At 50.1% G+C, this 25,661-nt stretch overlaps 1 non-coding gene and 1 pseudogene across 1 annotated transcript; one reads left to right on the top strand and one right to left on the bottom strand.

The window, feature by feature from the left end:
* Positions 1-2,694: 2,694 nt before the first annotated feature.
* Positions 2,695-4,918, bottom strand: LOC144273080 (18S ribosomal RNA; annotated as a pseudogene).
* Positions 4,919-23,294: 18,376 nt separating this feature from the next.
* Positions 23,295-23,370, top strand: TRNAF-GAA (transfer RNA phenylalanine (anticodon GAA)). The gene has a single exon. It is a non-coding gene; the product is annotated as a tRNA-Phe (tRNA).
* The last annotated feature ends 2,291 nt before the right edge of the window (positions 23,371-25,661 follow it).

Raw genomic sequence — 25,661 nt, forward strand, 5'->3', positions numbered from 1 at the left:
TAGGAAGTCTGTAAGTTTGCCTGAAAGGGGATTGAGTAGGAATCTGCCGGATGGGCCAGAGGTAATTCTGGATGTAAGGGAGACCCAGAAAGAGTCTGTTGTTGCTCAGGAAAGTGTTCCTCTAGAGCAAGCCCTAGGTGAAGAGGGTAAGAGCAGAATTTCTGTGAGGGGTGAATTGTTGCATAGAAAAGCCCTTGGGAAAGGAATCCTCATGGAGTCTTTGCAAGCAGTTTACTGCAACTGAAGGGTGTGAAAGTGATTTAATCAAGAAAGTTTCAGTTCCTAACAGCCAGAAATTTTCTGTTGTGAATGAATCCACTGACTTTCCTGTTGAAAGATCCAGTGTGGAGAGCTTTGAGAAGGTCTCAGATGAAGTGAAAGCTGTTAAGAAAGTTAAACAGTCCTATAACCAAGTGGCTGTGTTTGGCCAGCTTGTTGGGGAGAAGACCCAATCCCAGTTTGACCCCCTAGGGTTTTGGGGGTGGCCAAAGGGCACGGGCCGCATAAACCTTCCCACATGCGGCCTGCGAGTGCTATCGACCACCCCCAACCTAAGAGAGGGCGTGAAACTGGAAGGGCCTGGTGTAACTCCTACCAAGAAATGGGAGAGATGCTGGAGCATCCCTGGGAACGTTGGTGGCTTCGATCTTCCCCAGGTCACTGGCTAAAGTGATCCCGCTCAGTTCGATCTCAAAGGGGGGAGAGATGTGACGAAGTGGGACTGTTCTTAATGTTTCCTCTGAATAATGTGGGGGTGCCTCAGTTTCTCTTATGCAGTTCTTAAGTATCTAGGTGGTGGGGTAAGGGTGTATGATCGTTGCAGAGCCCTAGAGGGCAGGTGTGTGTAGGAGTCTGGACACAGAGAATGGCCGACACCCTGTTTCCTGGCAACTGATGGCCTGGGCTCTTCCCCCCTGCAAAGTGGGAGCTAAAGGGTTGGAGAACAAACGAATCAGGTGACCTCCTGGCCTGGGACAGGGACAAAGCCCAGAGGAGGATGGGCTGGAGAGAGTTTCAGTTTGGGTCTGGCTGGGGACATAGAGTGAAGTGCAGACGGGGTTGTCTGGCTCACTGCCCTCCAAAATGGACCCAGCTGAGGGGTCCTGTTCTCTGCACCTGCAAGCTCTGTTTTAGACCATGTTCCTGTCGTCTAATAAACCTTCTGTTTTACTGGCTGGCTGAGAGTCACATCTGACTGCGGAGTTGGGGTGCAGGACCCTCTAGCTTCCCCAAGACCCCGCCTGGGCAGACTCGCTGGGGGAAGCGCACGGAGGGACAGAGGATGCTGAATGCTCTGAGGTCAGACCCAGGAAGGTGGAAGCTGTGTGAGCTTTGTGTCCTGAAGACAGTCTGCTCACAGAAAGGAGACTTCCCCAGATTCCTTACTGGCTTCATGGGGAGCAGTTCCAGAGCATCGCCCAGGGACTCCGTGACACCCGGCCACCTCAGACCTAGTACAGTAGATTTATTGGGCTCAAGAAGAAGTGAAGGAGCACCTGGAAAAGGCAAGAGCAGACTATAAGCAGTATGCAGACCAGCATCAACAGCAACGCCCCACCTATGCAGTGGAGCAAAAGTATGGTTCTCCATGGATCATCTCCACACAGACAGACCCTCTCACAAGCTGGACTTCTGGTTCCTTGGTCCTTTTATGATCCTGTAACAGGTTAATCCTGTTGCTTTAGAATTCCATCTACTCCGCCCTCTGAAGATTCAGCCAGTGTTTCGCATCTCACTTTTTAAACTCTACCCAGAAAATCCTTTCCTGCACAGGACCCAGCCATCTCCTTCACTGGTACAGGAACAGGGCATCAGGAACGGGTAGTTCATGAGATCCTGGACTCTAAATTTAAATGTGGCAGGCTCTGGTAGTCCCTGCTTGGCATCCCCCATGGGTGTCCCCAGGCTGCCTCAGACAATGCAAGTCTTTGAACCACCACCTCACTGGGCCATCACGCTCATGGACAGCAAGAGGGATCTGAGTGAGGGAAACAGTTCTCATCCCTCTGGGGTGTCCCCCACCACCATCCATCATGGTCTGCCTTCAGTGAGGTGGGTATGATGGATGGAACATGGAGTGGATAACAGCACCTGTGAGCTGTCTACGTGTGCCTTGTGGGGGGGGGTATTATCCCAGAAGGTGCTCTCATGAACCACTGCCATAGCCTCACCATCTCCAAGGGATCCAGGGTTTCCCTTTTTTTCCCAGCTTGCCTGGGAGGCAGACATGGGACAGGGCCACCTCACAACCAACTCCTATGCACCATTATGGCTTCTACCTGCATTGAGTGTTGCTGACCCATGGTCAGATGCCTGCCAACCCCCTCTCATCCTGGTCCAAGCACTCACGCTTGCCGAAGCATCCTGCAGTTGGGGAGGATGGTCCAGGCAACAGGAACAGACAGAAGCACAGTGTCACTCAGGGGGCAGCTCAGATACATGCATGGAGGAAGGCATTAAGGTGACCCTGTGGTGGACCAGCACTGATGGAAGAAACCCCCTTGAATAGCCTCACTCTTCCCCCCCAGGCATGGGGATGGGGGGGACAGGACAACCATGGAGGGGGCTGCCCGCACATCCCCGTGCCTGGCACCCCACCATGCACATGGAGAGGCGTCCAAGGCTTTCAGTGTAGCTCCATCACGGCTGTGGGGCTGGCGGGGGCGGGGGCTGAGCTAGCACATGCAGCCCCATGAATCATCCTGCTGCAGCTTCACCTGTGGAAACATTTTAATGACTTTTACTTCCTCTAGATAGTCAAGTTCGACCGTCTTCTCAGCGCTCCGCCAGGGCCATTGACCAAGCCCAGCAGGGCCGATCCAAGGACCTTACTAAACCGTTCAGTCAGTAGTAGTGACGAGTGGTGTGTACAACGAGCAGGGACGTAACGCTAGCTTATGATCTGCACCTACCAGGAATGCCTCATTCATGGGGAATAATTGCAATCCCCAGCATGAACGGAGTTCAGTAAGTTACCTACACCTTTCAGCCTAGGGTGGACACAGCCTAGGCTAGCCTCTGTAGTGCGCATGCAACCTGGGACAGCTAAGGGTATCCCAGATCTGATATTGCTCAGCCTTGGGTGGCTGAACCCCACTTGTCCCACTCAGAAGTTGGAAGCTGGCTGCTCAGAGATCGCAGAACTGGTTAGCATGCCAGAGTCTCATTCATTATCCGAATTAACCAGACAAGTCACTCCACCAGCTAAGAACAGCCATCCACCAGCACCTGCTGGAACAAGAAAGAGCTATTAATCTGACAATCCTTTCCAGCTCTGGATTCGGGGAGGTTTCCTGTGATGAATCAAATTAGGCTGTAGGCTGCACTCCTCGTGGTGCCCTTTGATCATTTACTTTAAGTTTTAGCTTTGCAACCATCCTTTCCCCAGAACCCAAAGACTCTGGCTTCCCATAAGCTGCCCGGTAGGTCATTGGAATAATGCCACTGGATTGCCATTCAGAATCATTTATAGGTGGAACTACAGTGGTATTTTAACATCTTTGTCCTCTGACTTTTGTTCTTGGTTAATTAAAATATTCTTGGCAAATGTTTTCTCTTTGGTTTGTGTTGTGCTGGTCCAAACATTTCACCTCCATTGACACAAGATGATTGCCCCTGGCCATCTCCCTTAATTATGGCCCCAATCCAAAACCTAGCACAATACAACTGAAGTCCTGCTCCGTTATCCCTAGCTGGGGTATTCTGGCTACTGGCTTGCTCTGAACACTGTAATTTTTTCAAAGTAAATGCCTCAGACCCCCAGGACACTCAGGTAAGAGTATCAAGGGAGCACTGAGAGGCAGGGGCTGGCAGAAGCAGAAGCTCGCCTCACTGCAGACTGCAAGGTTGATCCCAAGATCCATACAGGCCGACTCTGTGGGTGCTCCAGGGCTTAGCACCCACGAGCAGCCAAGCTTCCCCCTGCCAGTGCCGTCCGTCCGCCCGCTAGCGGCCCTGCTGATCAACTCCTCCCCCTCCCTCCCAGCTCCTCCATGCTGTGGAACAGCTGTTCAGCGGCATGCAGGAGGCTCTGGGAGGGAGGGGGAGGAGCTGGAATGGGGTGCTCTCGGGGGAGGAAAGAGGCAGGGAGGGGGCAGAGCAGGGCTGGGAAGAGGTGGGGCCGTGGGGGTAGAGGTGGAGTGAGGGTGGGATCTGGGGCACAGGGGTGGCAGGAAGAGGCAGGCAGGGGTGGCGGGAGCTTGGAAGAAGGAGTGAAGTGGGGGCAGGCTTTGGGGGGAGGGGGAGTCGAGCACCCCCGGGTAGAGAGGAACTTGATGCCTATGCCAATATCCAACGACAAGCTTTTTAATTGCAGCAATTTCAATGTACCCTGTTTGAGCTGGAATTACCACAGCTGCTGGCACCAGACTTACGCTCCAGTGGAGTCTCGTTAAAGGATTTAAAGTGCACTCATTCCAATCGCAGGGCCTCAAAAGAGTCCCGTACTGCTATTTTTCAATAACTACCTCTCCAGCTTGAGAGTGGGTAATGTGGATGCCTGCTGCCTTCCTCAGATGCGGTAGCTGTTTCCCAGGCTCTGTCTCTGGAATTGAACCCTGATTTCCTGTTACCCGTGGTCACCATCTTAGCTACATGAAATACCATCAAAAGTTGATAGGACAGACCTTGTTGCACCATCTCAGCACAGGGTTGTGTGTGTGGCCCAAGGTTATCTAGAATCACGAAAGCAGATGAGTGGGTTGGTTTTGGTCTGATAAATGCACACATCACCTGTGATCAGAGCTCATTGACATGTCTGGAATTACCACCGTTCTCCAGGTAATGGGTACAGTGACCAAAGGAACCGTAACTGATTTAATGAGCCATTCCCAGTTTCAGGGTACTGGCCGTGTATATTTAGACATACCTGGCTTAATCTTTGAGCCAACCATATGCTATTGACAGGAACAACCAGGTAGCAATGCTTAGGAAGGAGAGTACAGGCCCCACCTTAAGGACAGGGGGCACCCCTGGCAGGCCCCACCAGGCTTCCCCAGAAGGAAGGAAAAGGGTCTGCAGAGCAACATGTGGACTGACAGAGATGGCATTTCCCCCATGATTGGTCTGGGTCACAGCAAGGTAGGATGACAGAAGAGAGGGACAGCCATCAAGACCCCCTTCTCCCCATTTCCCCCAGTTCCCTGGGTCACACCAGCAAAGGACAGTGGAATATAGGATGGAGTATGGAGACCCCCTTCTCCCTGTTTCCCAAGGGCTTTTTGAGACAACATGGCTAGCTGGCATGGGGGGCCATGCATGCCTTCGAGGTCCCGATCTGCTTCAAGACTGGCACCCTGGGAGAGATGCTGGCCCATGAAGGGCCCTCCCTGTCACTCCAGTGAATGGTCAGACGGAGCGAGGGGTAGGAGCCAAGGCATGCACCCAAATCCATTCCCTGAGGGGCACCCGTGCCCATTCTCTGAGGACAGTATAGTTGTCCTGGGGTCTGGCAGGAGAAAAGGAAGAGGACCCCCATCCCACCCATGCCCTGGCACCCTGGGAGCAGCACCAGCGCTCGGAGGGCCCTCCCAGGCAAGGCCACCCACTGTCTGATCTCAAGTCTGGGCCACTGGGATGGCTGCAGGGTCACCAGAGACCATGAGCCGGGGAAAACGGCACCGACTGGAAGGAGCACCGGAGGGCTGGTTCCCACCTTTAAATATCTGCCTTGCCCTCGTATAGGTCAGGAACAACACTGGGATTGAGCCCCTGGGCTCAGCTCTGTTCTCACCAGGTGCTGAAAACCCTGTCAACAAAGTCTCCATGGACTTTTGGCACAGGAGTTAATGGGAAGGCACCTGGCCCCATCAGTGGAGCTGTGCAGGGGGACGAAGCTTCCTGTGTGGTTTGAACAGGTGACAAACAGAATTCGAGTGGCCTCCTGTGGACAGCTGTGATATTACCAGCTGTTACAGCAACCAGCTGACTAGAATGGGGTCAACCTGATGGCCAGTTAGACTTAGAAAATGTTTTCTACTTTTTCTGCAGTTGACCTGTTGGCTGGCGGGACTTGGCCTGACGGTGTGGGGAGGCTCCAGTCCAAACTGATGAACCAGCCAAGGGAGCCCCAGAACTCAAAGGGGAAAAAAGGTTAAGCCCACTGGGACAGGCTGCCTGCCACCCAACAAGCTGTCTCGGGCTCTCCCTCCCCAGCAGTAGCAACGGGGAACCTCTTTCTCAGCCAGGATTGGGCCCCTGGAAGTCTGTATTTTCTCCCACAACCGCCGCACCTGGCTTCCTGGGGAGAATGAGAGAAGCCAATTCGAAGAACTGAAGGGGGCGCCAATCCCCCCCTCCCAGCCTGGCAGGGCGTGTGGGGTTTGGTTTGGTTTTGGTTTTTGCAGGCTTGTGTGTCAGTACAGGGAAGCTGGCAAGGAGGCAGGGAGGCAGGTTCCTACAGGCTGAATGCGCCCAGTCTTGTCTGATGTCGGAAGCTGAACTCTTGTGGGCCTGGCTAGTACTTGGTTGGGAGAACATCTGGGAATCCCAGGAGGTATAGGCAGCGTTTCTTTATAATTCTTTCTTCCTGTTGCAATTGTTCTTTCTGCTTTTTTCTTTCCCCGCGCCCCGTCTCCCCTCGGCCCACCACAGCTGACACCTGTGTCTCACCCATATGACCAGGAGTACAGGGATCCACCTGGGGAAGCAGGCCTGGACCCCTGGATAACTCAGCTTCCATCCTGAGCCCCTGGCTCCACAGGCAGGGTGAGGTCAGAGGTCCCAGCCAGAATGAAGGAGGAAGGGGGTGCCTGCATAAGGTAGCATTTGTTCTCTGGATCACCTGAAACAGAATCAACTTGAGGTATCCATGGCACTTGGGGGGAAAGGTCTGGTACCCCTGGGACTCCATCTTCCCCACCAGAGGTACAGAGGGCCACTTCAAAGCTACCAGTAGCCACCCATGCCTAGCCAAGCCTGAGAGGGAATTAGAGCAGGGGAGCAGGTGTTGACCCCCCCCCACCAATTTCCTCCAAAGGAGACCCCGACCTCCGAAACCACCTGAGGCATCCCTTGCACTTGGGAGCACTTACCTAGGTCTTTGGGCTCATATCCTTCCCACCACCGACCTGTGGCACCCCTCCAAGCTAAGCAGGGTGCACCCAGGTCAAACAGAGAGGGGTGGATCAATTCCCACAGTGCACTTTTGTCCCCTTGTAAGAATCACAGAAGCTGGATGTACACGAGAAGGGTTTATTTACAGAGAATGACCAGTAGAAGTTTGGTAACACTGAAAACAAGCACCCAAGCAAAGACCTGGCTTTCCTGCGTATTTGGGCAGTGGTAATGTGTATCTCACCTTTTCCCTTGCCTGCTGCTGGTTCTGCATCTCTTCTGTGGCCTCCACTTGCCTTGGGACTGCAGTAATTTTTGGATGAATTGATGAATCAGTCAAAGGGAACCATGCTTCCATCTACCGCAGCTTGAACTACTAGCAGGCTGGATACAAGTGAGAGCTGGACATTTACAAAGGTGCAGTGAAAGTCTCCTAATGTCTGGTGGAAGATAACGTAAGAATTGTGCACAGTCTGCTGCATTACCTGGAAGTGCAATTTCTTGTGCCATGCCAGGGTTCTTGTGGTTGCATTATTATCACATTCTGGGGTGCAATCCAGACCACCGAGGGTCTGTGCAACCTTGAGTGCCTCATAATGGTTTGCTGTTGTAGCTTCTAACCTGAGCTGCTTATAAACCACCTACAAGCATGCAGGTAACACCCTGAGTGTCTGTGTAGAGCTGCAGCCTGCTAGCAACACTCCAGTCACTCTCTGGTTTCCACCAGCCTGGGTTACTAATTGCAGGGTGACCTCAACACACTCCCAGTCCCAAATTTTCCCCAAAACTTGTGTTCTGCACTGTCCAGCCCTCTCCTGGACAGTTCAGATATTACAGGTCCATTGCCCTTATAAAGGGTCAATATTTAACAGTTTGGTAACTTAGAAGCACCAGACTCACCCAGATGGGCCCTCCTCTATCAGGTGGCTAATTAAGCACTGCAGGCCCAAGTTGTGCAGCTGACCTCAGACAACCAATGACTGCAGGAGCAAGTGAGGCGGTTTAACGCTGAGAATCCTCTGCTGTGAACCAAGCATGCAGTGCCTTACCCCAAGCAGGGACCTGCAATACCATTGCCCCAGTGGTTTGATAGGAAATGCCGGCAGTTCTGGGGGTCCAAGAACCAATGCCATCTTCTATTTCTGATGTGTCCTCCAATCTATGTGTTCTGATGTGTCCTCTGACCAGGTCAAGGCGGCCCTGGTAATCGGCCTGCTGAAAGGAGGTGCGTTCGACGAGGCTAGAATGAAGGAAGAAGAAAGGGGATGGCCTGCAGCCTCCGTGGCCACGTACCAGAACTGCAGCTTCTGTACCACCTGCCAAACCCATGCAGGCCAATCTGGCTCGCCAGCAACTCACATCTGAAAAAAAGCACTATCTGTGCTTCTACGGTGATGAAACTGGCCATGTCATCTTTCATCTGCCCACTCTGAAGAGCATGGGGAAACAAGATGACCCAGGTCCAGTGGGGGAATATGACTGGAACTTGAGAGAAGGAAACTTCGCTGTACCCTAGTTCTCATTGAGCTGCCCCTGAACCCCATCACAGGCTTCTCATTTGCAGGTGCCTATCCAGCTGTACAGCCTGGGGGACCCCTGACAAATTCCCCTCCAACAGGCCCTTATTGATTCTGAAGCAGTGGAGAATTTCATGGATGCAGCTGCAGCTCAGATCCTACAGATAGCCCTGCTACGCAAGGCCATGCCTGACACAGTCAAAACTATTGAGGGGCCCCACTGTCCTCAGGTCCAGTTGTGAAGGAGACTGTCCCGCGGAAGGCCGTTATTCAGGGACACAGAGAAATGACCCAATTCGGTGTGATCCATTCCCCGCATGCTCCCCTCATTCTTGGCATCTCCTGGCTGATCCTTCATGACACCCTCATTCACTGGAGAGAACAGAAATTCACCTTCCCATCAGAATTCTGCCAACAGCATGGCCAGGGACCAATGATCATTTCACTCAGAGACAAAAAGGCTGGAGTAGGGGTAGTTGCCTGCATTGAAACACCTACTGGGGGAATTACGGAACTTCTCCCCACGCACTTTGACTACACTGACATCTTTGAGAAGAACGAAGCAGAAAACCACCCCCCACATCGGGACTATGACTGTCCCAGAGAACTTCAGCCAGGGGTAAAGATACAATTTGGACAAATACAAATGTCATGCCCAAATTGGCAGCATTGCGAGAATATCTCCGAGAGAGCCTGGTCTGGGGGTTCATCCGCAAATTGACTTCACCAGTCAGCACCCGGGTGCTTTCCATTAAAAAAAAAAAAAAAAGGATGGAAGCCTCCACTTCTGTGTCAATTATCGAACACCCTAAATCAGATCACAATACAGAACCACTACCTGCTACCCCTGATCCTTGAGTTGTTGGACCACATGGGCGCTGCCTGCATTTGCCCAAAACTAGATTTTCATGGAGTTTACAATCTCATCTGTACCTGAGTAGGTGACAAATGGAAGACCACCTTGCAGACCCACTACAGCCACTTCAAATATTTAGTTATGCCATTAGGACTGACTAATGCTCCAGCAACATTCCAGCATTTCATTAATGATGTGCTATGAGAACTACTGGACCAGTTTGCGGTAGTGTACTTAGCTGACATATTGATGTTCTTGGATGACCTGGACCAACACACCACTTATGGCCGCACAGTCCTGGAGAGACTACGAGAACACGGTCTGTACACTAAACTAGAGAAGTGAGCATTTGATTATACTTTAACAGAATTCCTGGGTTTCATCCTGTCCATAGAAGGCATCAAGATGGATCTGCACAAGGTCCAGGCTGTCAGTGACTGGGCAGCCCCCCGCAATTTGTGAGCCCCTCACTGCCCTACTCTGAAAAAATGCCAAGTTCCATTGGTTGCCCGAGGCCCAGCACATATTTGAGCAATTGAAACTTGCCTTCACCGCTGATCCAGTATTGGCCCACCCTGACATGGCACAAGCTTTCATTGTGGAAGCCGATGCCTCTAGTACAGTGAGTGGTGCAGTCCTCTCCCAGAGGCATGGACCCAAGTGAATACTGCATCCCATTGCCAACTACTCAAAGAAGCTCACACCTGCTGAGTGAAACTCTGAGATCCTGGACAAGAAGCACCTGGAAGTTAAGATGGCCTTTGAAGAATAGTAACACTACTTGAAAGAGCCTGTCATTTGGTCCAAGTGTTTACAGATCACAAGAACGTGGAGTACCTGGCGAGGCTAAGGCCCTGAAATAATGACAGCTCCAATGGGCCGTATTCTTCTCTTGCTTCTACTTTACCCTGACCTACAGCCCTGCAACCAGGAAAGGCAAGGCCCAGGGGCACCATTTCAGATTTGGGGGGGAGGAGGGGTCAACTTTAACCATGATTCCAGGGGCTACTTAGGCAACTGAAAACTCTAGGGTTTTTTTGCAGATAATAACTTAGAAATTAGCAGATAGGAGCACTGTATCTAATTCCTATATAAAAAAAAAAAAGAGAATTAAATAAATAGTAGACCCACTCAGCTCTAATACTAACATGTTTTCATATCTTGTGTCAAGTCACTTAAGGGACACTGGTTAGGTTTAAAATTTTAATTTATATTTTTACTTTGTTACTAACTCTTGAATACAACAATTGAAACAATTGTAGAAAAATCTAGATGACTTTCTATAACTTTTTTGCAGTTCACCACGGTTGGAACAGATCATTTAACTTTGGAAACATCCTACTAGGGCAATGCCCCATGAGTTTATACAGCACCTGCCTGGGACTCCAGGAGTGTTTCTTCCCTACAAATAATAGAGGAGAAACTGGCCTTAGACAGGAGTGAAACTGACACTTTCAAGTCACTTTCACAGGGTTGCCAACCGCAAATGTTCAAAAATCATGAATCAGGCTCACCAAAAATCACAAGGTTATGTAAAAATAATAGATGGGGGGTTCTTTTTATTTGCCTTCTGCTTTTTGGGCCTTTAGGGTGCACTGGGGTCACATTTGGAAGCTTTCTCCACAGCCACGAGGGCTAGAAACTTCATTTTTCTTTAAGAAGGAAGGCTGAAATCGTCACATCTCCACTTGACTCCAGGAGCTGGGGCTTTAAGGAAAACAATAATTATCATGAGACTCATGACAAAATCATGAGAGTTGGCAACACTGCTTTTACTTCTGTTTAAGGGCTAGTTACTTTCCAGAAGGCTCTTAAAACACAACACGACAGTGATTGAGCTGCAGTTCTCACAGGAGCCTATTTAAAACCAAACACCAAGAAACTTCCTCATTTGAAAGTTGAGTTAAAAATTGAGACATCCGAGGTCTCTCAGGGCCACTGCAGGCAGGAAAGGAAAACGACCAGGCCCAGGAGCTCTGGGCAGCTCTTCCTCTTGAAAGAAAGTTGGCTGGTCTTCTAGTCCTGAATTCAGTAAAACTTTTATTGCCATCAGCACCTCCGCTCACAGATATGAGCATGTGCTGAACTTCACGCTTAACTATCGGAACTGTCTTAGCCAGGGCTACGCATTTTATACACATTAGCTCAGGGACTACAGTTTCTGAGATATTCTGAACAGTGCTGCGCACACAGATGGTGCCCAGTGCATAATACAAATCAATACCAATCATGACAATAATCGTCGGCTTTATGGACTCTGGATGCAATGTCTGTTCTTTGTTCTGGAATTGGCCTGGATACAGCTGAAACCCTAACAATTTGAGTCACAAACACATCGGATACTTATATGACACTGTCTCATTCCTTCCTTTTCTCAACACAGAACAAAAAATGACAAAACAAAATAGTTTGCCGTTAAAATGTAAAATTGCCCAACAGCCATTGCTCTATGACCCAGCTTGGGGCAGAACCCGCCCCCCCGGGGAGTTAAGTGATGTCCTCTAATCTGCCTCTCATTCTCCAGCCTTCCCAACCTCTGTGCTGCTTTGCATGCTGTCGATCGTGACAGCCATCCCAGCCTCCTGGGACCGTTTGCTGGAGTCTCCGAGAACTGGCCGCCTTCTGTACCATCTTTTTTCCCAGTATGCAGCAGAGAGAGAGGCTGGTCCCCTGGATAAGGAGCTGGCCCTGAGGGACCTGCGTTCTACCCCCACCCCACCCCTGGACTTCCTGTATGATTTCAGGCCAGTGCCTTAAAGACAGTGTTTCAAAGCCTTTTAGGCACCCAAAGATGCAGCTAGGTATCTAGTGGGGTTTACAAATCACCTAACCTGCTAGGCGCTTTTGAAAATCCCACTAGGTGCCTAAACACCTTTGAAAATCTGGCCCTTTAGTCTCTCTGTGCCTCAGTGCCCCACCTGTACAATGGGGATAACAGCCCTGCTCTACCCCACCAAGGGGCTGAGAAGAGAAATTGGTTAGACACTGTGAGGTGCTCAGATACTGTGGTGATGGGGCACATAAGTGCCACAGGCAGAGTGGGAAACTCTCCATACCCCTGCTTGCCCTTCCCTGGGCTTTGGCCCCTTCTTTTCACTTATGCCTCCAACTCTCCCCCTTTTTCGTTTGTGTCCTTGACTCAGAGGGCGTGACTGTATTTTTTGAGTCCCCTGTGTTCCCTCTAAAACAACCCTTCCTGCCCCACCCCCTCCCCGGGGAATTCCTGTTTTACAGGCTAGACTTCCAGATCCTTAATTTAATCACCAGCCCTTTCTTATTTTAATCACCTTGCTTCAGTTTGTAAACAAAATCCTGACTCCCTGCCCCCGGGGCACCTCCCCTCTGCAGAACTGACATTTTACACTAATGCTGTGCTGTAGTTAAGAGCTCCAGCTAGGAGTTTGCATTCTTCCTGTATGAAATGCAGGGTGGGGTTCCTGCTTCCCCTACCCTCCCTAAATGGTGCCCTTGGCAAGGCTGATGCCTTGTCCCAAAGCTATGGCCCTGATCCATGAGGCCCCAGTCTGGAACCTGAAGGGACATTCTCAAATCACATAGTCTGCTGCAGTTTCCACGGTATGCATCTGATGAAGTGAGCTGTAGCTCACGAAAGCTCATGCTCAAATAAATTGGTTAGTCTCTAAGGTGCCACAAGTACTCCTTAACTTTCTTAATGCAACTCACCGCCACGGCCTGCTCAAACTCATCTGCTGTGCCTCTGTCTCCAGAATTCCATCTGACAAGTTGGCCATTGTCAGCCAAGAACTTCACGATACCGGGGGGGGGGGGGGGAGGAAGAATCACGTTTGTGAAGGATCACATCTATGGTCCCCTCTGGATTTGCAAGTGTGGTGGTTCTCTGACTGTGCATGAGACCACCTTGGCAGGACACTTAGGGTGATATAAAACCCAACAATGAACATCCCATTTATTTTGGTGGCCCTGACTGTGCTCCATGATAAAGACCTTCCTACCAGGTGTGTTCCTACACCAAGATCCCTCACCAGAAACCCTACTGTCTCCTCCAACCTCTGGACACCTTATTGTGACGTTACACTTCATATTCTTCATAGAAATATGGTTATGTTATGAATTTGGCATAACTAAGATATATTTTATGCAAGTTGGCGCATATAAGATATCATTGGAAAGGTTATGATTTACTGAATGTGATTATCCAATTTGTATGCATGTATCATTTCTGTATCTCACATTAGGAATATTGACTATGTAACAATTACAAGTGTGTGTGTGTATTTGGGAGACACCCACCAGACAAGCAGCCATCACAGCCTTGATGAGGCATTAGGAAGAAACAACGAGACTGTGACGATACTAATCTCTCTCCTTCCTGAGAGGTGTCCTGGGACATAGCTGCGACACTACAAGGTCAGGTGACAATGTCACTGATGGACTATACCACCTTGGACATTACTGGTACTTTTCCTCTTTAGTGGGATGGGGATCAAACAAAGGTTTCCTGCCTTAGGTAAATCCTTTTTAAGGCTGGGGAGGGGATTGATCTGGACTCTCCTCCATTGCCTACCCAAGAAGAAGGACTGGTGAAAGTACCTGAAGGGACAAAGGAACTAACCTGAGGGGAAAGACAGGGGTGAGTCCAGACTGAGACAGGGGTCCACTCTGTAAGAAGAAATAACTGGAACTCTAAGCCACAGAAACTCTACAACTTGCCTAAAATAATATTTAGGGGGAGAAATTACTTCTTGAAACTAGTCTCTTTAAAATCTTAGGCTTAATATGCGTGTTTTGTTTTATTTGCTCAGTAATCTGCTTTATTTTGTTTGTTATCCCTTATAATCACTTAAAATCTGCCTTTTATAGTTAATAAATTTGTTTGGTTTATTACTAAACCCAGTTTGTGCAATTTCTAACTGGGGGGTGGGGACAAGAAGTTGTGCATATCTCTCTTCACATTGAGGGAATGGGCAAATTTTTATGAGCTTGCGCTGTGTAGATCTTTCTATACTGCACAAGACAGTATTGTTTTGGGTTTATTCCCCAAAGGGGGTGTGCACGTGAGTGCTGAGTGAATCCTCTCATACAGAGCTGACTTCAGTCTGTGTCTGCAGCCGGGTGTGTGCACTGCAAGAGGCCGGAGAGCCTAATTCAGCAAATCAGAGAGAGGGAATCCAGGCTGATGGAGCATGGGGGGCTCAGTGAAACCCCAGTACATCAGGTGGCATCCCAGAACGGGGGTCCAACCTGTCACACTCATATCAGCCATGGGAAGCCATTTCTTTGGACTCTGTGATGGAACACACAAGCCCTGGACTTGCCCGCTTCTTATTTACAATGTCACCTGAAAGTGAGAACAGGTGTTCTCATGGCATTGTTGTAGCTGGCATCACAAGATATTTACGTGCCAGATGCGCATGCTTCAAATCACCATTCCAGGGGACACGCATCCAATGTTGATGACAGGTTTTGCTCAAAAACCATCCAAAACAGTGAGGACTGACACATGTTTATTTTCATTATCTGAATCAGATGCCACCATCAGAAGGTTGATTTGCTTTTTTGGTGGCTCGGGTTCTGTAGTTTCCGCATCAGAGTGTTGCTCTTTTAAGATTTCAGAAAGCATGCTCCCTATCTCGTCCCTATCTCAGATTTTGGAAGGCACTTCAGATTCTTAAACCTTGGATCGAGTGCTGTAGCGATCTTTAGAAATCTCACATTGGTACCTTCTTTGCGTTTTGTGAAATTTGCAGAGAAAGTGTTCTTAAAATGAACATGTACTGGGTCATCATCCGAGACTGCTAGAACACGAAATATATGGCAGAATGTGAGTAAAACAGAGCAGGGGACATACCATTCTCCCCCAAGGAGTTCAGTCACAAATTTAATTAATGCATTATTTTTTTAATGAGTGTCATCAGCATGGAAGCATGTCCTCTGGAATGGTGGCTGAAGCATGAAGGGGCATACGAATGTTTAGCATATCTGGCATGTAAATACCTTGGCAATGCTGGCTACAAAAATGCCATGCAAATGCCTGTTCTCACTTTCGGGGGACATTGTAAATGAGAAGAGGGCAGCATTATCGCCTGTAAATGTAAACAAACTTGTTTGTCTGAGCGAATGGCTGAACAAGAAGCAGGACTGAGTGGACTTGTAGCCTCTGAAGTTTTACATTGTTTTGTTTCTGACTGTAGTTATATAACCAAAAAAAAAATCGACATTTGTAAGTTGCACTTTCAGGGCAAAGATCGCACTACAGTACTTGTATGAGGTGAATTGAAAAATATTATTTGTTCTGTTTATCATTTTTACAGTGCAAATATTTGTAATCAAAATATATAGTTTGATTTCAATTACAAAACAGAATACAAGATATGTATGAAAATGTAGAAAAACATCCAAAATATTTAATAAATTTCAATTGGTATTCTATTGTTTAACAGTGTGATTAATCGCAATTAATTTTTTTATCGCAATTACTTTTTTGAGTGAATCTCGTGAGTTAACTGAGATTAATCAACAGCTCTACTGACAGTGCATTTCCCCTTAGAGTCCAGTCCCACCCCCACTGGTACAGGGTCAAGGGGAATACATTGTACATGAAATCCTCGACTCTAAGATCAAAGGGGGCAATTTATGGTACCTGATCAATTGGGAAGGTTGTGGCCCAAAGGAATGCACTTGGGAGCCAAAGAAAAACGTTTATGCTTCCATGCTCATTCAGGGCTTCCACAGGAGCATCTCAGAAAGCAGGATCTATGTCAGCCAGGGTGCACCCGTAGGGGAGGGAATGATGTCATATCTGTGACCCACTGTATCTCAACATAGCAGCCCCATATTCACCACCGGTATAGGATTATGATCTGTTCTGTACAAAGTATGCCTTGTGAAAGGAAATTGTGTAAAAAAGTATGCCTTGTGCTGGGAAAGACAGTCTGTTGAGCATCACTGTCCTGCTAAAATGTTCATAACATCATTGCACATGAAGTTTTGCTCTTATTTTGTTACTGAAACATGTTGTGAGTCTGAGAAATGCCCACAGACTAGCTCTGTAGTGACAACAAAGGGGTGACCAACATCCAGCCAGGGGTTACTCCACCATCACCAGCCGTTCAAAAACAGGGGAGTTGTAAACAAGAGGTTTACAATTCACACGAAAGACAGTTGCTCAAGCATGTACACCATGAGGCTGCCGAGCCCCCATGACACAGCAAGGATCCTTCCAGCACCTGGAGGAGAGGATAAAATAAGGGGCAATGACATCACTACCTCACCTCTCCTCCTACACCTGCGCTGAAGGCAACAAGGTTGTTTGAAAGACAAAGAAACCTTTGAACTGGGGGAAGTGGTCCGAACTGGAAAAGCTTTCTAGTAAGCACAGACTGCTGTAGGTTGCTGGGTAAGAGAAACCTTATTACTTCCAATTTGACTTAGCTTGATAACATTTAGGAATTAGACTGTGATTCTATCTTTTATTTCTTTATGTAACCTATTCTGAACTCCTGTGCCAACACCATGTATAAATCACTTAAAATCGAGCTTTGATAGGTAATAAACTCATTTTAATGTTTCTGCGAAGCCGGTGTGTTTTTGATTGAAGTTTGGCGAATTTACTCAGGTTTAAAAGGCTGCTGCATATCTGTACCCTTTGGTGGTATGATGAAGTAATTAATGAGCTTACTCTGATCAGGGGGTCTTGAGCAGTGTACGATGCACATTCTGGGGTTCAAGGTTGGGGGCAATTGCTGGTGTCTCCCTATATACAGTTCATGAGTGGCCTGGGAGAGCGTTCATGCAACTTAGATGGGTATGCCTCTACAGGCTGATGGCTGTGCAAGAGCAAAGCCTGGAGGGGCTACTTGTCACTAGCATAGCAGTGAAGGAGACAGCCTTGGCTGGAGAGTTAAGGGGACACAGTAATTCCACAGCCCAGGTTGTATCCTGGGGATGTCACAATAACCCATGGGTCTCAAACCTGGATCCGTATGGTTAATAGAAATAGCTAGGCTCCAGTCCTTCCTCTGGCAACCAGCTGATGTTTGCTTACCAGGGACACATGAAGCCCAGCCCCAGTTTGAGACTCCACCCTGGAGTCCTACTGGCAGAGTCCAAGAGCAGCTGATTGGCCTGCTGGCCCTCCTTAAGCCATCAGCAGGACCAGGAAACTGTCCAAACAACTGGGTTCTGCCTTGTTCTGGACTGGGTGCCTCCGGCTCCTCAGGGAAGATGAGAGTGCGTGGGGACGGGTGTCCCTACGTGGGGGTGTGGCTGCTCCCCAAGAGTCCTAAACATCCTTTGACCGTCTCCTCTCTAGCATTTAATCACAGAGTTAATTAGATTCAATTGAGAGAAGATTCAATTGGAGGGTAGGGATAGGATACAGAGGGCCCTAGACAAATTAGAGGATTGGGCCAAAAGAAATCTGATGAGGTTCAACAAGGACATATGCAGAGTCCTGCACTTAGGATGGAAGAATCCCATGCACGGCTACCGACTAGGGACTGAACGGCTAGGCAGCAGTTCTGCAGAAAAGTACCTAGGGGTGACAGTGGACGAGAAGCTGGATATGAGTCAACAGTGTGCCCTTGTTGCCAAGAAGGCCAATGGCATTTTGGGATGTATAAGTAGGGGCATTGCCAGCAGATCCAGGGACGTGATCATTCCCCTCTATTCGACATTGGTGAGGCCTCATCTGGAGTACTGTGTCCAGTTTTGGGCCCCACATGACAAAGAGGATGTGGAAAGATTGGAAAACGTCCAGCGGAGGGCAACAAAAATGATTAGGGGACTGGAACACAAGACTTATGAGGAGAGGCTGAGGGAACTGGGATTGTTTAGTCTGAAGAAGAGAAGAATGAGGGGGGATTTGATAGCTGCTTTCAACTACCTGAAAAGGGGTTCCAAAGAGGATGGATCTAGACTGTTCTCAGTGGTAGCAGATGACAGAATGAGGAGTAATGGTCTCAGGTTGCAGTGGGGGAGGTTTAGGTTGGATATTAGGAAAAACTTTTTCACTAGGAGGGTGGTGAAACACTGGAATGCGTTACCTAGGGAGGTGGTGGAATCTCCTTCCCTAGAAGTTTTTACGGTCAGGCTTGACAAAGCCCTGGCTGGGATGATTTAGTCGGGGATCGGTCCTGCTTTGAGCAGGGGGTTGGACTAGATGACCTCCTGAGGTCCCTTCCAACCCTGATATTCTATGATTCTATGAGAGTCCTTGTTTCTGGTTGGTGATTCCTAGCGATGGCATCACTGCTGAGCCGGTCTAGGCACCAAGACTCAGGTCTTGTGTGGGGACAGTGAAAGACAACACAGAGGCTGCATTGGCTGTGAGGTTCCCCACTGTCTGCTGAAATCACTAGGAGTTGGGTTAAGTGGCAGAGCCTCGGAACATGATGTTGTGGGAGTAGCAAGCAGCTGGGCCGGCCCACAACATTTTGGCACCTGAGGCAGGGAGTTCAAATGACGCCCCCCATGCCCCCTCGCTTGGGCCAAAACTTTGAAAAGTCGCCATTCTGCCTTCTTCCCGTTCTACTCCTCTCATGGTACGGCTCTGCTACCTACCCCAATAAAGCAGAACTAACAACTTAAAATGCCTTGTTCAAAACACTTCACTTTCAAACGCCTAAACAGCAAATGTCACGTTTCTTGTCTGCACAGTAAACACTGGCATTTGTATCTGTTTGGATAATCAAAGTGGTGCTTTCCGTGCCTTCTTGGTTGCAAAGATTTGAACTGCTTCCTGCTGAAGGTTCACAGTCTGGGCCAGCTCATGCTCTATTGAGATTGTTGCAAGGCCAACCAGCCTCTCCTGTGTCATTGTGGTGCGTAGATGTGTTTTTATTAACTTCAGCTTGGAGAAGCTGTGTTCTCTACTGGCAACTGTTACAGGAAGTGTTAGAAGTACGCGCAGAGCAACAAAAGCATTTGGAAAGAGGGTGGTCATCTTATTTGTGCACATATATTCCAGAACAGCCTTTGGAGTTGATCCTGCTGAAATGTATCTTGAAAGGGCTTTCAGTTCATCACCTAAATCACTCGCATCAATATCGCGCATGTCATCATGTGTCAACACTGTCTCTAGTGCCCTGCATTGCTGCTGTAGGTCTTCTTCAGGTATAGTGAGGAGTTTTGGAATATCACACAACATCCCAAATATACTGCTGTGTTCCTTGAGCTGCATGAAACGTTCTTCAACTGACTGTATTGCACAATCTAGCACCTGGTTAAAGAATTCAACTTTGAATAGTTGTTTGAGGTCTCTTATGGGATTATCCCGTGCCTCGTAATCAAAAAGTCTCCTCCCTTGGTGACTATTGTATTCTTGAATTGGGTGGGGAAAATAGCTTCAGTGTGAAGTTCCTCTGCCAACTTCTGTGCACTCTTCAGAAGGTTTTGAAATCCCCCATCTGACCAGTAAGACTGTAGGTATGACTTTGTTTTGTCCAGTTGTTCCATTGCTCCAGATATATCAAGGTCAACACCTTGGAGTCTCTTGCTTACAACATTTATTTCAAACAGTATGTCATGCCACAACACTAAGCCACACAGAAATGTGAAGTTATGTATGTTTCTGGTGATTCCATTTCCCTCTGCCACTGTTCTCCCACGAACAGTTCCTGTCATAGCAGTATCCTCCATAACGGCAATTATGGCATCATCTATCTTCTTGGGTGGTGACTCTTCTTAGATGCTCCTGGAGTACAGCATCAAACTCCGCCATCAGCTCCACAATTTTAAGGACGTTTCCATGGTTTGGCACATACAGCTGATCTGCAGTGCCATGCAGTGCTAGGTTTTGGGTTGCAAGCATTGTCACAATGGCGATGAGCCTTTTCAGAACATTTTGCCAGTAAAGAGACTGACGCAATCTTCTCTTGATGCTGATCATCCATGGTGGCCTTTAACCTTAGTCTCATCTCCAGCTCTTTCCACCTGTGGAATGCTCTCTGGTGATTTGCTGCCTTCTCATGGCATGCCAGATTTCTAGCCAGATTTGTCCAGTCCTTTGTTCCTGTGGAACCCAATGTGGCTGGAACATTAGACTGGCAGAGTTTGCAACAAAACCAGTATGCAGCATTCTGGGTTTCTGAGTACCTAAGCCATGGCCTCTCCACTTTGTCACCATTGGGGATTTCACGACAGTAATGTGTTGGATGGAAACTTCTATTTTCATTGTCTTTGGGGAACATGAAGTTTTTCACTTGCTGTGGCCCATGCACTACAAGGAACTCCCTCAGGCTACTGCTCAAGTAGGTCAACAGTCCTGGATCATCTGGACTTAAGGAACTAAACTCAGCAGCAACTGTTTCTTGCGCCTCCACCACACTCTTCTCTGATCTACACTTTTCTTCAGGAATGTGCATGGTTACATCCACTTGAGATGGAGATATGGATGCTGCAGTAGCTGCTAGGTCACCTGCACTCTGACTGACTGGAAGATCAGGCATCTCCTCACCACTCACATCCTCCCTGGGGCCGGAAGGCTCACCGTGAACATTTGTGTCAATGTATCTCAGGAGAGCTCTTTCCTGCTTAGGTAGAAAAGCTTCCTTTGCTTTCTTTTTCTGAATGCTGCCCCAGAGGGGCGTTTTCTTCTTTCACTCATGGCTGCTGTTCTGTGCCAGCTAGAGTGGCTCTCAACACTCAGCTGAAGGGGAGAAATAAGCAGGCTGGTAGCAGGGCCTGAGTGAGGGAAGACATCAGCGTCTTAGGGCCTAACTGGCTCCTGCTACTCCAGTTGATGGCCTGCTCTCCTCAAGTGGGTTCAGGGAAGCAGCAGGACACAGGAAGCTCCCTGAGAAGCTGGGGTTAATCAGTCCAGGCTCCTGGGGGGCTAGAGAGGGACATAAGAGGCTCCTCCTCCTCTCTCTCCCTGAAGCTCCTGCTGCTTTCTGTTATTCCCGCTCCCCTTTTCTCCTGCCTGCCTGTTCTGTCTCTTGTGCCCTCCTCCCTCCAGCCCAGCACTCCCCCATCTCTGTGCATCTCCAGCGGAGAGGATACAGATGCACCAGCTGCAGACACCGTTTTCTACGCTCTGGGTCCTTGTGCCCCCCCCCCCAGTCTGGCACCTGGGTTTCTTTGCTCATGGTACAGCCAGCCCTGGGAGAGAACTAGCAGTGGCCGAGGAGCAAAGGCCTGGCCGCAGAGTGAATGGCTACAGCGGAGGCATTGCTGGACGCCTCCCCCTGCCCTGCCCTCGGGTGGGAGGTGAACTCCCATGAAGGCACTTCTGAGCAAGGACCGCGCCTGTGCGCGGGGTGCCGTGGAGGGACAGGGAGTGGTTAAAGGAACATTGGTTTGTTGGGTTTTCACAGCGGAAGGTGAGAAACGGAGGAAAAGGACGCGTCAGGTTCCTTTTCATTACAAGTTTTCTGCTCTATACACAGACTCGGGGCTTGCGAGTGGGGACATGTTGTCTCTTATTGTCACGCGGTGGGTGCTTACTTTTCCCAGATTACTGGGTGGGGGCTCAAGCCAGTCCTGTTTTGTATTAAGGGGAGCCCCTGGCTTTTGAACCTGGCCCTTGCTGCTGGCAGAAGGTTACATTTGGTATCAGTGAATCCAAGCTCTTTTGTTAAACGTGTTTTGCTTTCATTACAAATCATCGGTGCTAGGTATGCTCCTAGAAAGCTGACAGGTTGGAGTGTTTGATGGTTTCCTCTCCTGTGCCCCGCTCCCTGCACCCCTTCACCCCCTGCACCTCCCTCCTGAGCCCCTAACCCCTGCACTGTGCCCCCTTCGCCCCAACCCCTGCCCCTCCCTCTTGAGCCCCAACACCTGCCCCCTCCTGTGCCCCAGTCCCACCACCCATTCACTCCTACTCCCTGTCCCTCCCTCCTGAGCCCCTAACCCCTGCCCTGTGCCCCCAACCCCTGCACCTCCCTCCTGCACCCACGTGGGGAAACTGACCTGGATGCACAAAGCAGCTGGCACTGCTCTCGCTCCCCCACTGGACTGCTGCTCCTCCGCCCCCCGCACCCTAGGGGGCTGAGCCTGTGAGGGGGGAGCAAGGAGCTGTCAGGGCTCCCTGCATCCAGGTCACTTTCCCTGCCGGCTGCGTAAGGGGAGGGCAGGAGAGCAGCAGCTCCTGATGTCTCGGCCCAGCCCAGGTGGGGAAGTGACCTGGATGCAGGGAGCCCTGGTGTGTGTGTTGGGGGGACTTTGTGAAGGGGGTGTGTGTGTGAGTGTGTGTGTGTTGTGTTGAGGAGAGTGTGTATGTGTGTGTGCCTTAGTGAGTGCGCTGTCTCCGTCAGCCCAGCTGGCTCTGGGGAGCAGGTCTGGTGGGAATCCAAATCCTGTGCACGGCGCCCCCTTCGACGGGCTGGCCTGGGCAGGGGCACGTACGGCCCACCCCGAAGGCCGGCCCTGCAGAAGAGTCCAGTAGAGTTTCTCTGTCGTCGTGGTTACCACGTTTGCCTCGCACGCAGAACAGCCCCCGACCGACACCAGGCACAAACACAGCATCCCGGATTTTGCGGCTCCCCACGCTCTCCTGGAGGGCATTTCTCCTTCTGCCACTGGCCATGCCTGGGATTCCCTCCGCCGCCCGCACGACAGGGGGCGGTGACAGAATGGCCTTGCCATGAGCCTGGGCAAGCTGGAGGCGTTAGGCCAGTCACCTCTGCGAGGCTTGTGCTGGACCCTCTTGCTGCCAGGGTCTTGCCACCCACCTTCTTCCCTGCCACCAGTGGGCCACAGTCCCCTTCGGCCATCAGGTCAACCCGGGTACTAAGGCAGGAATGGGGCAAAGAAGCAAGTCAAGCTGAGGGAATCAGGCAAAACTAATCTTGTCTTGCTGGGCCGCTTGCAATATCTTCCTTCTTGTGTGCTACGGCTGTCAAAAACATCCCCGAGAGAGATGCGGCCGGCCCAGCGGGCATTCAGCAACTGCCTAAGTAGCTCAGTTGGGAGAGCATTAGACTGAAGATCTCAAGGGCCCTGGTTCAATCCTGGGCTTTAGTAGGGCCCTTTGTCACTGTGGGTTTTTCTTGGGGTTAAAGCTGTGCCCCATGTCTTCTGAGCTGGTGGGAGTTGTTCCATGAAAGGATGTTGCCTGACTCTCTGCTGTGCCAAGATGCCCATCCTCTCTTCGCTTGCTCCTCCTCAGGAAGGGGCAGAAAAAGAAGCTCACCTTCGAGCCACAGTCAAACCGGCCTCCTAAGGATATCTTGCTGAGCGTCTGCCACTACAGTCCTCCGCTCTACCAGCTGAGCTATCAAAGGGCAGCTGTTGGCTGCTGCGGCCACCACTCTGGCCAGGTTAGCCCATCCGTGCATGTCAGGGCAAGCGCCACCCCGGGGGATGGAATTTCAGGGGAGCGGCAGAAGAGCCCAGTAGAATTTCTGTGTTGTAGTGGTTACCTCGTTTGCCTGGCACGCAAAAGGGCCCCCATCGAAACGGGGCAGAAACAGTATCTCATTTTTTGCAGTTCCCCTTGGTGTCCTGGAAGGCAGTTTTCCTTCTACCACTGACCTATGCCTAGGCTTCCCTCTGCCCTCTCCTCCTCCTCCTCCCGCTCCCCCCGCCCCGGCATGACAGAGCGTGGTGACAGAATGCACTTTTGCATCGGCCTGGGCGAGCTAGAGGCATTAGGCCAGTCACCACTTAGGGGCTTGTGCCTTGGCCTCCTCTGCCCTTGGAATTTTGCATGATTTGCCAAGGTATGAGGGAAGGGAGAAGAAACATCCAGCGGTTCCTTACCCAGTGACTTTGGGGTATCTGGCAACATTATGTGGGAGGTGGTTGGGCCCCTTCATGACTACCTCACCTGGAGCACCAGCTTTCTTAAGGGGGGAGGGATAGCTCAGTGGTTTGAGCATTGGCCTGCTAAACCCAGCGTTGTGAGTTCAATGCTTGAGGGGGCCATTTAGGGATCTGGGGCAAAAATTGGGGATTGGCCCTGCTTTGAGCAGGGGATGGGATGAGATGACGTCCTGAGGTCCCTTCCAACCCTGAGAGTCTCTGATTCTATGCCCTGCCTGTGTCTTACCAGTGTGAGCGGAGTGTGAATGAGCTCTCCCCTGACACCTAGTGGTGAGCTCTGGAAAAAGACTTCTGATGGATAGACCCACCCTGCCTAGGTGCTCAGCATGGTGAGATTGCTTGCCCAAATGATCACTTGTGGCTGGCGTTGGATTCCTTGTTATTGGGGCAGGAGTAATAAAAGTTTTCCTTGTGTGAACCGAGGGCAGCAGAACTGTACCTGGCATACCCCAAGGGAGGGACTAAACCTCAACTGAAGGGCCCTCGCTAGGCAGGGGACATGGGTTCCAAAGCCCAATGAGTTGGCGGGGGAGAGGGGAGATGACAGGTGCTTGTACTTGGTGGTGTGGGGCTCTCCATGCTATAATAAAAGAGCTAATTTAGACTCAATGGAAAGCTGAAATCACTAGTACCTAGAGCTAAGTATTAGCTCTACTTTGGGACAGTGTCTCTGTTGCAAGAGACTGCTCTGTGTGCACCAGGAATGAGGCTCCCCCCACTAACAGCTGAAATTATTCAGTGCTGTGTTAAGGGTGGGGGCCCTGAAGACATCTTGGTAAGTGGGTGGCTGGTGGAGAGGTGGGACCAGCGGCTAGCAGGGTGGCTGCCCTGGAGAGGCATGGCAAAGTGACCAGCAGAGCCCTGCAGAGGCATGGCAATCGGCTGTTGGTGTAATGAGCGAGTGCCCAGTGTGTAAGGTGCCTCCTTACCCTCACCCCCCGCCTTCCACACAGGGTGGGAGGCAAACTCTGGATGAACCTCTGAACTCTGGGGCTGCACTGGCCAAGGACAGGAACTGTGAGTGGGGTACAGAGAAGGGACAGGCAAGTTAAAGAAATTTTTGGGTTGCTGGATTTAAGGCCCTGATGGGAAAAGGACACTGCCCAGCTTACTTGGGGCTGGGTCTTTTGCTCATGGTTTGTGTTTATGAACCCTAGCTGAGGTGTTTTCCCAAATTATTGCTGAGTTAATTCCCTCCTTTTATTAAAAGTTTTTGCTACACTCAGACTCTGTGCTTGCGAGAGGGGAAGTATTGCCTCTTAGAGGAGTCCTGGGCGTGGTGTGTACTTGTCCCAGGTCACTGGGTGGAGGCTCAAGCTGGTTTTGTGTTGTATTGTTGAAAAGGAACCTCTAGAGACTGAACCTGGCCCTTATTGCTGCTGGCTCCACCTGGCAGAACAGTTACATTCTGGGAGTAGAAACATCCAGTGGTTCCTTACCCAGTGACTTTGGGGCATCCGGTTACATTATGTGGGAGCTTGTTGGGATCC

The sequence above is a fragment of the Eretmochelys imbricata genome, chromosome 12, assembly GCF_965152235.1.
Source record: "Eretmochelys imbricata isolate rEreImb1 chromosome 12, rEreImb1.hap1, whole genome shotgun sequence".
NCBI lineage: Eukaryota > Metazoa > Chordata > Testudines > Cheloniidae > Eretmochelys > Eretmochelys imbricata.